This window comes from Diorhabda carinulata, chromosome X (assembly GCF_026250575.1).
Source record: "Diorhabda carinulata isolate Delta chromosome X, icDioCari1.1, whole genome shotgun sequence".
Lineage (NCBI taxonomy): Eukaryota > Metazoa > Arthropoda > Insecta > Coleoptera > Chrysomelidae > Diorhabda > Diorhabda carinulata.
In genome coordinates this window covers 55,545,343-55,561,964 of record NC_079472.1, presented here as the reverse complement: position 1 = coordinate 55,561,964, position 16,622 = coordinate 55,545,343, and the positions used below count along the sequence as shown (strand labels likewise).

General features: G+C 32.1%; 2 protein-coding genes across 32 annotated transcripts in view; one reads left to right on the top strand and one right to left on the bottom strand.

Annotated features, from left to right (window-relative positions):
- LOC130902297 (coiled-coil domain-containing protein CG32809) overlaps positions 1–16,622 on the bottom strand; it is a 373,790-nt gene that overhangs the window by 176,552 nt on the left and 180,616 nt on the right. The window lies entirely within an intron of this gene.
- LOC130902300 (uncharacterized) overlaps positions 6,691–16,622 on the top strand; it is a 48,505-nt gene continuing 38,573 nt past the window's right edge. Inside the window, exon 1 of one of the 3 annotated variants that reach the window (XM_057814324.1) lies at positions 6,691–6,826. The gene's annotated coding sequence lies outside the window, so the exon portion shown is untranslated. Of the gene's footprint in view, positions 6,831–14,905; positions 14,978–16,622 lie in introns of those variants that run through there. The other 2 variants (XM_057814325.1, XM_057814326.1) reach the window with 2 other exon arrangements.

Here is a 16,622-nt window from a genome sequence, read left to right as displayed (position 1 = left end):
TATATAACAATAAAATGGGGGTATCCTAATGAAGGGAAACAAATCTATTACTTGGACAACAGCCAGTGGTTTGACAGCTTTATACTGTTCGTTAAGCCAGGACAAATGATAATTGGAAATGTAAAATGAAAGCTTTCCATTCCAGAGGTACACTCATATGCATATTACATTGAGGTGGGTAGCAGGTTTGGATGAATGATGCATTATTATCAATTTCGAAACATTCTACTAGAACAAGATTTATATATCGAAAAGCATTATATAAAGAATCATCTCATAGAGGCTTTAGAATCATCATTAATTACTAAATAATATACTGTAGACGAAATGGTTTTAAATCCAATTGAATTAATATAGTCCCAACTAAAAAGACAGACAAGAACTAATGACACTTCATCCAAAAACCTTCTCCGTAGTGGAACTGATAATAAAAGAATGTTCAAACATTAGCAACAAGAATTGGAAGAATGCCATGAATCATTTAAAAAGAATAACATCTATCATTTATTATTTTCAAATTTAACAAAAAAAATGCTTACTAATAGTTCATTGGTGTCAATAAAATTGGTTGTTTTGTCCCCAGATATGAATACGATATTAAGTTAATCATTTATTGTACAAGAAAAATTTTTGTTGGATTTTGAATTTCTTGGAGAATGAAATCAGTCTTTTACTTATATCCAAGTATATAGTTATTTTCATCTCATTCATCAGTACTTAACTTGAATTTCAACTCCAGTAGATAGTTACTCTCATACCAATCAACATAGGCACTTTTTATGGTACATAATTCCAATTTGATATATTATTTGCTGGACTTTATCTTTAGTCACTTCACCATTTATTATGAAACCGAATCCTCCGACGCGTTTCTCTGTTCGCGATAGACTCAAAAACTACTGTATGGATTATCACCAATTTCCCACCAATGGCGAGAGTAACTTCTGATGAAGGTACAAATTAATATTCTCTATGAATTGGAGGAAATATGACGATGCTTGCTGGAAGTGTTGTAGAATGTCAAGTCCCCTTTCATCGAAATAGTTGCCTTTGAGATATAATGAAACAACATATAGAGAACTATTAAATATTCTATAGATCTGGACAATATTTTGATAATTGGTAATAGTATAGCTGCCGAAAAAAATTATAACACATATGGCCTAGAGAAAAACCTGGCAAACATTTTGAAATTTGTATATATTATTTTCTACCGCTGGAAGACGTAACTGATTTGAGAGAAGCTGAAGTTCAAGCTGAGCTATCTGCTCAAATATGGGATGAGGATAAGTTAACTATGGTTCGAACAAAACCAATATAATAATAATAACTATAAATAAATATCATGAGTAACATAAAAGTTGGTATTCAATTTTTCAAAATCTAGTTTCCTTCCCGAGAAAATATCAACATTTTCTTTTGAATATTGATTATTTATTGAGGTTGTAGTTTAACAATTCTAAACTAATTAAAATTGACTTTCTTTTCCTTATTAATAATAATTTCAATAATTATTTCTATACAAAGTTTATGTTACTGGGAAATGGCATTGAGGAAGTTGAAGCGCAAGTAAGACCATGCAAAATCAGAAAATGGAATATATTTCAAAATATTGATTTTATTGATTTGGTTATTTATGTTGCATTGCATTTCTTTTGTATTGAATACAATAGAAAATTTATCTGAAACTCTAATATAAGATGATATTTTGAATACATGGAAATGAAACTAGATTGTATGCAATACAATATGAGGGTTGTTTCTTAAATTTTGATAGTTGGCAACACTAATTTAAGTATGTCAAATCTGACATAAAGTTTGACATTTTTGATGGGGAACGTACGAATGTTATTTGATTTGATTACAAATACTTCAAGCATTCAGCTTGGTCAAAAAATGGAGTTAAATCGTCAACATTTTCATGCGATGATTTTTTATGACTTTCGCTGTATTCCGCTGTTTTTTCTTCATCAATTCAATCTTAGTCGTACTTCGCTACAGGATAAATTTTGTGAACGTCGTCCAAAATCGGCTGTTGTCTCAGAAAACATCGATGGTTTGCATAAGCGCATATTTCAAGATAGTCATGTGACATACTGTGAGATTCAAGCATACTTATACCTCAATTTCACACGCATAAATTTAATATTGTATTAATATTTTGCTGTCAAAAAGATTTGTTCGCGTTGGATACCACATAATTTGACAATTTCTCAAAAAAGCTCGTGTAGATTTGTGCAAAAAAATTATAAAAAAATTCGATCGCGGTTCTTTAAAAGACGTCTATAAAATCATGACAAGCGACGAATCAGATCTATGCATTTGAATCCGAAGCTTAAAAATAATCGACTGTATAGTTCCTTCAAGACAAGCCAAAATTGTACACGCACAAAGCACTTCGAAGCAAATGGTTGCCTGTTTTTTCAGAATAACTGAATATGTCGCCACCGTTCCATTAGAGTACAACAATCAATTTGTTTGATAAAAGTGGAAAAAATCATGGAAACCAATAGCACCAGACGAATCATTCTCCAGAACAAAAATAAATTGCGAAGTCAACGTTTTTGTACGCCGAAGAAGCGGTTGATACGTTCAAATGGAAATGAAAAATTAGTTCAAACGCATGCAAATATTTATCGATATTAATGAAGAATATTTTAGGAAACTACGGAGCCAAATATAAATATTTGTTTCTATTTGTATAACTCAAAACTTAAGTAGCAACCCTCGTATACCCTTCCATACATCAAATTTTTTCGTCAATTGTAACAAAATTTGAGAATTCATTCAAATAAAACCCCATATAAATATTGCAATAGCTAGAAATTTGAGAATAAGCAGAATCCTTGTAATCCGTATTCTGATAAAGCTCAGGAAAATTCATTAAATGAGTTACTAAGTTTCTTTAACATAAATGTTGGTTACCATTGTTATTATATTTATTTATAACTTTGTGTAGATATTTGTTGGGATTTTTGTAAGTTTCTTATATATCATTTAGTACCGCATCGAAGTTTGTTTCGAATATAAGTTTAGATTATCGCAACTGGCTGCTAGATATGATCCGATTATACTCAATTATTATCACGTATTTTGCTGTTAATGGGTAAATGTATGATTGGTATCTTTGATTATGGGATAGCTCGACCTTTCATTTAGTTTCAATACTTCATTTAGTAGAGAACGGCATCTAAAGTTTCAGCACGATTCGTGGCCGGTGTATTACTCCAGAAATGCTAGAATTCTCTTAGGCTGACTAGTTTTCTAAATACGTAGGATTTATTCTTCAATTAATATCTCAATTTCAATTTTACTTTTCGTTCTAAATTAATGAAAAAACATATTTTTACATGGGTCTACCTTCACATCGATGATATTATATCTATAATAACATCTTATTAGACAACCTACAAGAGCCGAGACAGGCAAAGGCTCTTCTGGCACACTATAACCAGAATAGATCTACTGAATGAGTCAACCTAAAGCAGGCAAAGACTCTTCTGGGAAGTGAGAACAATCTACGAATACTAACAGGAGTTCTATCGGGGCACTGTCGCCTCAACAACCTCCTGAAGATGATAGACCTAGCAGATAATGTGGCGTGCAGATTTTTTTGTACAGAGGACGAAACCTCTATCCACATTCTCTCTGGAGTTACTTAGTGTAAACACTAAGTAACTCCAGAGCACTACACCTGGAAGTGTATGAAATAGAAGTCGAAGATCTCTGGCAATTAAACCTTCTAGACATTCTAGGTTTTTTGGAAGAAGTGGGATTAATGGATCAGCTGTGAACACATATATACATAATATCTTGATTTTGACTGATTTATCATTGTTAAGACTTATCTTCAAACATATTTACATTTTTCTGCAGGTCTCACTGACTATCAGTCTATACTAATCAGTACTTTAACGTATAGTTGCTTGTCTGAAATCAATTTCATCGATTTGTCTCCAATTTCTGCGCAATTCCAATACCAGAAAAAGTTTAGAATCAATACATTCTGTAGTTGGAAAAAAATGATATAGGAAAGCTACGTTTCAAAATTTTCAAATTAATAAATTCAAAGCTACTGAATCATCATTTTATTGACTTAACAGGATATATCAGATCCATATGTTGTGAAACTTTTATAGAAAAAAAGTGCAAATAAAGTAGTGAAGGAATGAATGTTGAAAATAGTAATTACACACTAACGTGATTTATGTCAATCATGTTCGGTTTAGCTCTTGACATAAACACGCATATACATCTATAATTTTCATCATAAGCTTTTTAAATATTATTTGGAATCAGTCCCGGATCTTGATACAGAATGCAAACAAAATAAAACGGTCGTTGATTAGATGTAAAATACGTTCGCTGGATTGGCAAAAACCAAATAGTAAATAATACGTAAGCAGCTACTGGATATATAAAAGAAATCAAGGTTGTAAAGATCTACGGAATTTCCAAATATAGCTTCATCTCCTTAGCACTTAAGAACACTTTACTAATTTTTGGGCCCGCATCAGTTGCCGTCTGCTATTTTATTATATTTTTTTACTAACGTAGTATTTGCCATCCCATCCTAAATCCGTGCCTGCTGAATTTAGAATATTCGAACATGCAATCAAACTTTTCAACGTATACGATTGATAATTTTGCTAAATGAGTTAATAATCCACTAGAATGGCGTAACCATACTTCAATGTTATTACCTGCTCTACTTTTTGGAAATGTAAACAGAACCATTTATTATTTTTCAATAACAGTCATGACCTAGCAAACGGTTACATTCCAATCATGATGTATCTGTTACTTTAATGTTTTCTTTTCAGTGATTGGTATCTTAATGTTAAATCTCCATGTTATATTATACAGACCTATTGCATCAACGACAGTAAGACAACGTAGTTGTATTATCAATTAAAGACCAGTGACATTCATAAAGAAGTGTTATAACCAAATCTGTCTTTATGAGGTGATATATGATATATGTAGAGAAAGAGAAATGGTTTATTGTCAAAAAATTGTTACAATTTGTAAAAACTAAAAAACAAACATAAAAATAACTAAATACAGACACAAATAAAATGAAATTTTTAAATACAGAAGAAAACCACGTTGAGAAACAAAATTATAGGTAATAGTAAAAGGTATTAATTAGTTTATAAGTCCTTAGCAAAGATTAAACCAGTATGCAGCATGTCCAGAATTAAATATTATTATTAGCATAGAAGTCGTTTACAGAGTAGACTTTCCAGTAAATATGCCCTCACATTATTGCGGAATGCGGGAAAATCTGATATCGATTTGATTTCCATTGGCAAGTGATTGTGCATTTTTTTTGCATTGTAAAATATTGAGCCCTCAACTAATTCTGAACGTGGAGTAGGAAGGCAAAGGCGTGCTCCGTGTTCGCAAGGGGATAGCCCTGCAAAGATCTTTCTGAAATTGGAGAAACGTGCTTACGAATTAGGCAACAATAAAAGATGAATAAGAAAGGAAGAGTCAGAATTTTTAATCTTTTAAAGAAATCCCTTCAGTGAGCCCGGCTTTTTAGTCCATATAAATATTGAACAGCTCTCTTTTGTAGTTTGAAGATTCGGTAAAATTGAGTCGCACCACACGTATCCCAGAAAGAAAGGGCATATCGAAGATACGACTCAATTAGGGCATAATAGACTGTTAAGAAAATGGATAAATTCAGTTCTTTGGAATCTGATCTCAGCGCAAAGCAGGAGGAACTTAATTTTTTAGATAAGGCGGCAATATGTAACCCCCACTTCAAGGAGTTGTCCACAACAAGCCCTAAGAATTTTATAGATTCAACGACGATTCGTGGCCGGCGTATTACTCCAGAAATGGTAGAATTTTCTTAGGCTAACTGTTTACGTAGGATTTATTCTTCAATTAGTATCTTAATTCGTCAATGGTTAAGTTATTTGATAGAAGTCTGCAATATATTTTCATATAAAACTATGATTCTAGAAACGTTGAGACAGAGAATATTAGAATTGCACAATGATTTAAAGGTGATCCTTGGTGCACTCCACATTCTATTGGCTTGCAAGATGACATCGCTGTATCAACGCTTACAAGATGATTACTGTTGGTAAGGTATAACTTATATGGTTATAATCATAAATTAAACAAAGAAACAGCTAAAATCTCGCGAAATACTAGTCTTTGAATAAAAATTATCTCAAGCTAACTTACCCAAAAATATCTTCATATCTAGAAGACAAAATAGAGAGAAGATTTGGTTTTGGGTGTGTCCGGTATTAGTTAATTTCAAAAAATAATTTGGAAATTCACATGTCAAAATTGGACAGCCATGAACTTTGAAGTGTAATTTAATGATATGCGGGTGAAATGATTGTTATTAAGTGAGAAACTGCGAGTGATTGATGAAAATGCAGATCAATCAATCATTCACGAAGAAGCTACCGATATGTTCAAGGAGAAAATAATTACCACGGTGTATATTCAATATATCATTGGATTAACAAGACATATTATCCTTCTGATAATATAGTGATCAATGAATCGTGAATACTATGTAGGTCAGAGGTTAGGTACTGTTACATTTTAATACAGATTCCAGTTAAACAAGAATTCAGCAGACGGCAAGAATCAAGTGAATTAGCCGTTGAAGGGAAAGTGGATACCCCACCATTGTAGAGGAAGCTGCTGTAAGAAAATAATTCTACGACAGACATGCGACCACGAGGAGACCGTTTTGTTTTAGTATGTCCTGGTGATAGCGATTAACGCGGTTGTGCGTTTTATTTGTGGTTAGTTCCTTGATTTTTATATATTTTTGGAGGTTTACTTGGATGTAAGTAAGTTGAAAAAAATTTTAAAAATAATCATTATAATTTATAATAATTTACAATATAAATAGTACCTATATTTTCAACATATTATGATCAATATTATGATATCTCGTTTTTATCAAAAAATAAACTTAATCAGAATAGTTTTTGGTAATTTGAATCCTTAGTAAGTTAAGTTAATTAGTTTAGCGGAACTCCTGCAGTGAAATATTTTGTGAAATTATGACACAAAAATCTACGTCGTGAATCATCTTCTAATACAAACATAGAAATATTTGTTTGATACCGTTTCTCATGCATTGATTTGGATAAATCTTTTAATGTAATACGTTGACCATTTCCATTTTCAAACAAACTAATATTGCCCTCGTGTCTGATCTCGTTTTGCCTTCTCTCGACGAGACGAATTAAATATTTTGCATCAATTAAACGCTCGAGACGGAACGGGATAAATTTCTGATTTGTCTATGAAAGCAGGAGTCAATAATTGTTATCAATTTTCTGATTTTCTTATAGCTGCCTATCGATGTTCTAATATTTGTCCAATCTCTATACACTACTGATTAACTACCCCATTATCAGATAAAAATCTATTGATACGCAAGCTATTCTTGCTTTTCAAACAGCTGACAATGACCTTCGAACAATTTCCCTGGCATTTTTCTTTTATAGCTTCACGTAATTTTCCATCTAAATAACGCTTTCAGCATCCCAGAACACGGCATGACCTTTCATGGAAAAAGTTGCATCTTAAATTTTTGGTGGTGGTGAACCTCGATGTTATATGTAATAGTAATTACCTCATCCATTGTCCCAAAACTTGCAGGAAAATTTCCTTTGTGTTGGATATGGAGTATATAGGTTGGAGTGTATATAATCAACCTTTATGAATGATAAATATAGTTTTAAAAAACTAAAAAACACGCTTTAGAAGCATATTAAATTAAAAAGTTGAAAATAATTTTGAAAACAAGCTTAAAACAATAATGAATGGAGAAAAAGCGTTGGGCGCTTGATGTGCGAGAAATATGGAACAAAGCGCCCCACAATAATTTTTCTTTTTAGTCTGATATTTTGTAAAAACGTGGTTTGTGATCTCTTTAAACTACATTTTTCTCTTTTTAAATAGCTGAATACGAAATTTTTATATAAATATTAAATGCTCTTAGATCATAGGAGAGTTAAAAACAAAATAACCCACACAGACGTAAAGCTGATATGAGCGTGCTAATAATTAGGTAAAATTAACATTTAGATTCTTACATTTAGTATTTTATCGAACGTTACTCAATTAATAGGCAGATCAATCATTTTCACAAAACAGTTCTAGAACTGAGGTGTCAATTCCACTATAGTATATACGAACAGATCTCTTCTTACTAGCGTAAAAACCATTGGTCGTAAAGTGTTAAAAAGCTAAAGGGAAGAAATTCAGTACTTCGATCACTAACTTAAATATAATTTCGAACTATTTCGAATTTAATATGTAAATTGACAATGAAAAAAAGTGATCTCTATTTTCATTCTTTGAATAATAGGAAGCATAAGCTTGTGATATGAAACTTCCAAAAAGTCTTCTTTTCCTCATTTAAAAGTTTCACTCCTTTTATTAAGTAAAAATTATCATAACAAAGTGGTGCTCCAAATAGTACCCATGAAACAGTTTCTTAATCATTACTCTCTACCTTGTTGATATCATTATACGAGGATGTATCGATACCTAGTTAGCCTAGAACAGATCCATGCATAAACAAAAGATTGCGTTACCTTAGCAACTAAAAATAATTTATTAGAAGTGTCAGTGTAAAGTTTGACGTCAAAAAAGTAAACCTCAGTTACGCAATGAATTAAAAGGAAGAAGATATTCATCGAAATTGTGAAAATCGAAAAATTGGAGTATCGAGCCATCATCAAGTATCTGTATTTAAAAGGGTTAAGCAGATTTACGAAGATATGCTTAATACCCTTGGTGATCAATGTCCTTCGTATGCGACCGTGAAAAATTAAACTGCAAGCTTCAAAAGAGGTAAATTTTCCATTGAAGATGATGACCGATCAGGAAGGTCAGTTTCTATGTCAGTTTTGTATTATTCCATGGTGTAAGGTAGATACTTTGGAACTTGTTTAAGTAAAAATAAAGCATCTGAAATAGATCAATCTCGCAGTATTTTTGAGTCAATAAACTTTCAGGAAATTTAGAAAATTTAGGATCCTTGTTTTTATTTATGATACTAGATATGGTATTAATTTTTTAGATAGAAATTTCCACTGTTGCTTTCAAGTTTATCAAACATGAGTAAGTTGAAAATTGATAATCCAATGGTAGATGAAAAATAAAAAACCTTAAGCTCAGTGGAGTTAACCACATTTCATTAGATGAAAAGACCTTAAATCAGAATCCTTCTTACAATATACTTGCCCTTCAGAATATATTCACCGCTTGCCTGCATCAAGCAAAACAAAACATAGTGGAAAAAACGACCAAGTTACGTTTCCGGGAGGAAATTGCGCACTTTTTTCAGCAGCAACTCTTAAAAACTCTATAAGCAGAAATTTCGCAATTAAAATGGAAATAATAACGTCTTAAATCGAACAAATAAGTACACAAACTCACAAAAGCTTACGGATAAAGTATTTGTTTAAAGTTATTTGTAAATGGTCATCAACTGCTTTAACAATTTTTTAGATTGTTCAATAGTTTCGAGCTTTCTTAACTTAAGTTTCTCAAAAAGCTTTGATATAACTGGTAACACAGTTATTCATCTGTGCTATCAAAACTTGTTCACGGGTTTTCATGAATCCGGGAACGTATTTCACTCTGATTTATGTATTGTAAATTTTTGCATTTTTGCTGTATATAATGTGGAAATTATTATTTTTTCAGAATAATCAAATAATCTATTGTAATTTCAATATTTTCTTTCTTAATTACGCATCCCTGTTAATTTTTAACTGTGTAGTATATGTCCAAAAAATATTTGTACGTTCGAAAGTAAGTGTTAATTGATTTTATATAATTAACAAGATTAATATAATTTTTGAAAGCAGCTGGTTTAAAAACAATCTAAAGTATTTTAGAGAGAAATTACTCAACACTTCATCATTATTGTGACATTCGACTTTGAATAATATATAAAAAGTGTCACTCAACCGTGTAGAATGTGTAACAAAAGGAAAGTATTGATATAAATAATCTTGTGTTAACGTTTATATAATATTCTTTTTAGAATAATCAATTGCTGTTTATAAATATCATTTACATGTGAAACAGATCATTTTACATCCAATAATATAATTTCTAAAAATTTTTACGAGCATTTAATGCTGATAAATAACCTCATTTCGAAAGCACGATTTCAAAATGACATATCTATTAAAATAATAATAAAGTAGTAGAAGACATACTTAAACAACAGTTGTTATTCTAGGTCGCGGCTGTCATAAATACTGACTTTCGATAAATGCTGTAAGACAACCATAACAGGAATAAAAAGTTTTTCATTTTTTTTAATGACGGCCATATGTTAAAAAAAGAGTAATTAGGAATATACCAAAATTATTAGTCATTTATTATATGTGAAAGTACATTTTTAGATAAAACTATATTCTAGTATCCAGGGATGATCATCGAAAAAACACCTCAAATGAATTGAAATGCGTTATACAAGGGTGGCGCTATATATTTTGAGTTCAACAGCTAGATCAAGGCACTTTTGTAACATAAACGAATCATCTTTTGAAATGCTTCTTAAAAACGATGAATTTCCTCATCTTTTTCATTCTCCCTCCTTAAACATTGACTACATAAGGGTTTCTTTGAGTTAAATAATATCAAGAGATCATACATAGCCGAATCAGGCAAGTAGAGTGAATATTCTTTAATTGTTACATTCTTATCACGCAAATATGAGTGTTATATCATTTTCTTAAACTGTACGTTGATATTCAAGCTTAATTACTTATACTAATCGTGTACCAGGAAGAAAACTACGCACATGATTTTATTTAGTTGATACTTTTGCTTTTTCGCCACGGTTACTGTTGATGAATTTTCGTGGATTTCCACGCGGCTGTTCTAGGGGGTAGAAATATCATAAAATGGTTTGTTCACTATAATTTAGCGATTTTCAACGCCGTTCTTACTCGCTTAATTTATATTTCGATGGATAATCGTATGGATTTATTCTGTGATATAAAGTCGATCATCAAATACGCAACAGATCATTCTCACTTCTTAAAACCATATATAAAAAGCGAATAAATATGGGTTGTACATTCCAACAGGAATAGTAACCGCTCAATCAAAAGCTCTTTGTTTCGTTTCTTGTTTTGAGTCATCCACGTTTTATTCAACTCAAGTTTCTTGCATATTTTGGTTTCTTCAATTATTTTTCTTCATATTTCCCTGTCCTGGGTATTACCTGTTAAGACATGTGTTGCTTAAACTTCCCATTGGCTTTTTGGTCTTACTCTGGACGAATATAATTTCAGTAAAATTCAATACAAAGATGAATTTGTTGCTTCAAAGTTTTATGTGAAGATTTGGAATTATGTGTGATGCTACATACTATACATTGTTTCAAATAAAAGGTGATTTTTGAAAAATTTCCTGTAACATTTCGTTTTTGTATTGCAGGTTTATAGAGACGTAGCTTTCAAAAACTTTGTTTCCTGGATAGCATCTCTTCTATATATTCCTTCACTACAAATTTGGTTAAAAACAATTAAAATCACTTTATGAGCATCTGTTGATAGATGTTGCCATCTCTTGTCAACAGTTTGGCTTCTCTCTGTGCTAGGCTCTAGTAGGACGTTTATCAAATCTGTAAATCGACATGTGGATGAATGATGTTGAAACTACGGTTGCCATATAGTTTATTGTTCATAAAACTAAAAGAATACTAACCTGACTAAAATTAAATAAAAGCACCTACCTGATGATTGCAGATAAAATATTTTGAATTATGTGTAATACCCTATTTACATTCATTATTTTCTCAATATTATTCGATTTGCCTCTCTTATCTCTTTTTGTAAATGTTTTTCGCTTGATTACCGGCAATATAGCAGCAATTCAACTATATTTAGAGATAACTACTCAAGGCTAATCGCACTAAGATTGAGAAGAATTAAAGTTGGAGGTAAAGAATCAATTTCTGATAGCTCAATGTAGATAAATGGTACAAATAGGTACAAAATAAATTTAGAATATGTTGAAAAGGGTTCTGCAGCATTTCTAGGGTTGATTAATGACTTATTTATTTATTTATTTCTAATGAAAAATCGAATGGAATCATTTATATTAGAACTAATTCGGTAAGATGAGCTTTCTCATAATTCGGAATAGTTGAATGAATAATTACTTGGTAGAGTATATAGGAGTTCATTGTTTGTTAAGGCTAGTATGTTTAGCGTGTCATTTACGGTATTATAATATTTTAGCGAGTCTAGCCATTAAAAGCTTCTCGCGATCTCTAGCTCGTGAGTAAGTATTTTGTCTTTTATGATGATTTCGATTACTGTTTTCTCTTTTCATCTCAATTATCGTTATAGTTGAACAAAACAGTTCTGCAATTCCTGTACTATTTAATTAATTCATTGACAATGTTTTAATACCATTTTTGTTTTTAGTAAATTGCTATTTCTTCCTTATCCTTCTTTTGTGGTTAATTGAATCGTTAATATCGTACCAATCAATAATTGTTTTATGGGTTGTGGTTTCGGTAAGTTGATTCGACACGGACATTGATTAAGTTTGGTAGCTTACGTACAGTGTCATCTAGGTCACTATAGTCTCGGGTTTCTGTTTACAATCGTAAGATGTCAGTTTTTCGAAATTTAGACCAGCCCGAGGATTTGCAGCTGTGTATGAAACTTCTGTGTATGTTGATAGTGATCTGAATTCAGAATTTTCCTAGTCACCATGGACTGGCTTTTATTTATGTGAGGAAAATATACGTTTATCTTTGCAATTTAGAGAACATTTCCCTTAATTTTGTTCGAGTTCAATGGAATATGGTCAACAGGCTCATGTGCCCTGACACATTATGTTTACTTGGCATTACTCGTGCCTGTGGGGTATTCTCAAGGACCGCATTTATGCGAGAGGACGACGCACCCTTCCCGATCTCCGAACTGTAATTGAAGAAGGATTTGAAACTTTTCGCGGACAGCTTGACATGCTTTGTCGGACCTACCTCTCCGTTGAGAAACGTTGACATAAATACTTTGGTCAAGATGGGTATTGAAATTTGAAAACTTACAGTTACATTTTTTCGAATCTCTTTTGTAATTTCTTTCTGTCAGAGCTTCTGTCTCCCTAACTTATGCCGATCTTCAAATCAATTCCAGAAAAAGAAATTCATGGGTATTGAATCGGGGATCTGGTAGGACAATTATTAAAAGCTGGAAAGAAGATCTTGCGGATGTAATTTGAAAGAAATTTCAAGGTGAAGCTCAACACGTGGATGAATAGGATCAAAATAAGGTCAGCCTGCTTTTAGATGGGGATATCTAGTACACGAATGAATCCAAATAATTTGGGATAGCTGCAATGAAATTGATAACAAGTTCATCAAGCTTTAAGCAAATAATTCACTCAAGCCGAAATAATCATAGGTAAAGCAAACCCTTCAGACTAGATAAATACTCTAGATAAGCAGAGGGGAGGCAAAATCCCTACTAGGCCCAATCACTGAACGCGGGAATGGCATATAATGAGATACAACACATAGTGGAGGAAATTACGATATGTGTCTTGTGCACTCGCCAAGTCCTTGTTAGCACAAGGAGGAAAGTCTTGACATATCACCTAGTGGCAAAACCTTGCTTTAAAGACGGTGACGCCCGGAAGACTTCCAAAATCTGGAGAGCCTCTATTGGTTAAGGCAAAAGAGAATGTAAAAAAACTACACAGGCAATTGGTACTCCCCTTACTTATTATTGGTTGTATATAAGTTACAGTTGATTTTGTAATGTTATGATTCAGACGTCAATCTATTCGTATATTAAAATGTGATGAATCTGATATAAGTTCGCTATGTTTATATTGAAAATATGGAATATGTTGGTTAGTTTATGTAATTTTGAGATAAAAAGTGCTTTTCACAAAAATAGGACATGAAAAATTTATCTTTCATAATGCCTGAGACGAATTTTGAGCAACAATTAACCTTTTTATGAGTAAATTTTTTACCTGAAACAGAGTAATTACAGGATGAGAGAAAAAGTTTCAAATCCTGGACATGGTAGCCTTCGATTTTTGCGAATTTGTGTTTTGCTACAGATAGATCTTGTCTTAATTCAATTTTTATTATATATGTAAAATATTACCGTGCTCCAAAATATAACATATCAATCCCAATCCAAAATACACCGAAAAATAATCTAGATGCCTCAAAGTATGCACATTTAGATCAAGATGTACCAACAATACAAGAAATGATTGAAGAAAGAATAAAAATACATAAAACTGTAAGAACTCATCAAAACTCACAATTAGAAGAACTGCTAGTATCAATGCACAAGAAACGACTAGGAAAAAGTCTAATAGACCCAACATGAGGTGTTGGAGAGTATGTTTATATCAAGAGTGGATGTAACCTTACCAAAACATTATAGATGCTAGGTAAATTAGCACAAATCGAAAAATGGTCGTCAATGGAAAGTAGCCAAAACTAAAAATTTTATTGAACAAAAGAAACCACGTGCTTATGTCTCCTGTTATATGTCTGTATCCAAATAGCATCCAAAGTGACTTAGTTAGAGAAATTAACGTCTAATACATTTAAAATAGTAAAGAAGAGTCCATGTAAATAGATTCAAGCCGGAAGAAGAACTTATTCTTAAATTAAAGAAGTTGATGTACATTTGAAATTTCCATTTATCGTGATGAATTAATGTATTCACCTTGTAGCTGCTAAATGAGAATATTTTCCGATTCATGCATTCATTCACCCATACAATGTATATTTTAGCAAAAAAAATCAATATAAGAATTACTAATGAATATCAAATCATGTAGGTGATGTTGTCAAGGACGTATATTAACAATAAATACTGTAATCATCGCTTATTTTTTCACTTTCACTTTATATTATTCAATCGTGGTTTAACATCAATATACTACAGTACAATTGAACAAACTCGAACAGGTTTGCAAATTTATTAAACTATGAACTAAACAAATGAAAAAATTAACAACCTTTTTCTATTATCCTTTTAGAAACACGCACTAATTCAACTAAAATTCCTAATAAAGTTTAAAAAGCTTAACTATAAAACTCAGTTTGTGAAAACTCAACTGTCTCACAAGCTTCAGATAAGCTTGAGAGACAAGCGGCCGTGTAAAATAATCTTTACTTGTGAAGTATACTTAAAGGTTTAGAGCAAGAGGAAAGTGGTGAATCTTTGGTGAAATGTTTCAGCTTGTTCACGAACAACAGCAGAGAATTGAAGAGGGAAAAGACAACATTAGAGAACAAACCTCTTCCTGTCCACTCAATAATCCTAGAAAGCAAATCGTCCTCTTTTTCATTTTTGATAGAAGGGTTGCAAATTATTTTACAAATAAGGAAAAAATATTTATAATTTGAAATGGCTTTATTGTTTTTCAAAATAATCTTCACTAGGATAGTTACACTTTTGAATGCGTTTGAATCATTCCCTTTGACATTAACCTCGCAATTTATTGTGATCTGCGGCAATAAGAAGAAATCATTGACTGCCAAATCACGACTGTACGGCAGATGACCCATCAATTCGATGTTTTGATTGATCAAAAACGTTTTCGTTTGAACTTCTATGTGAGAGCTCGCATTGTCGTGATGGAGAATGATTCGTTCTGCAATTGGTTTCCCTAATTTTTTCGAAAACTTGTAACAAACAAATGGAGATATTTCATTCAGAATTGACCATTCTAAATTGCTCTAATTGAACGGTGGCAACATGTCCAGTTATTCCGAAAAAAACAGGTGATCGTTTGCTTTGAAGCGCTTCTTGAGCAAACAACTTTTGTTGGATTTGCCTCACCTTAAAAGAACCACACCGTTATTTTGTTTCAAGCTCATATGCATAATTCGTCGCCAGTCACGATCTTATAAACGTTTTTTGAAGTACAGCATTTTTTGGCACCAATCAACACAAGCTTTTTTGAGCAATTGACAAATTATGCAGTATCCAACTCGAACAAAACTTTTTGACAGCCAAATGTTCATGTAATATTGAATGTATGCGAGTGGAACTAATGCCCAAATATGTGTCAATCTCACGAAATGTCAAATGACAATCTTGCAATATCAGTTCACGCATTATATCGATTTTTTCTGGTGAAACAGCCGTTTTTGGACGACCTTCACGAAATTCAACTTGTAGCGAAGAGCGACCATGATTGAGTTCAGAAAAACAGCGAAACATGGTGGCTCGAGATGATGCTTCATAACCAAAAGTCGAAGCGAGGTGTTGGTTTAATCCATGTCTAAAATGGTAGAAAATAATCATCTGAAAATGTTCGCGATTGAATCAAGATAACTGTTTTAAGTATCTGTAAACATTAAATAGCACTCGGATAACTCGCTCTGTGTACGTCCAACATTAAACATGTCAAACTTTATGATGGCAATATCAGATTTGACATATTCACATGAGTGTTGCCATATTTCAAAGCTTAAGTAGCAATTCTCGTTCTATTTCTATCTCTTTCTTTCTACTCTCTGCTCGTACGAGCTTTTCTGTCAGGCTTTGATAATAAACTTTCAAAAAAATTTGGACAGTATATGCTTCTTAATCGAAAGTGTTCCA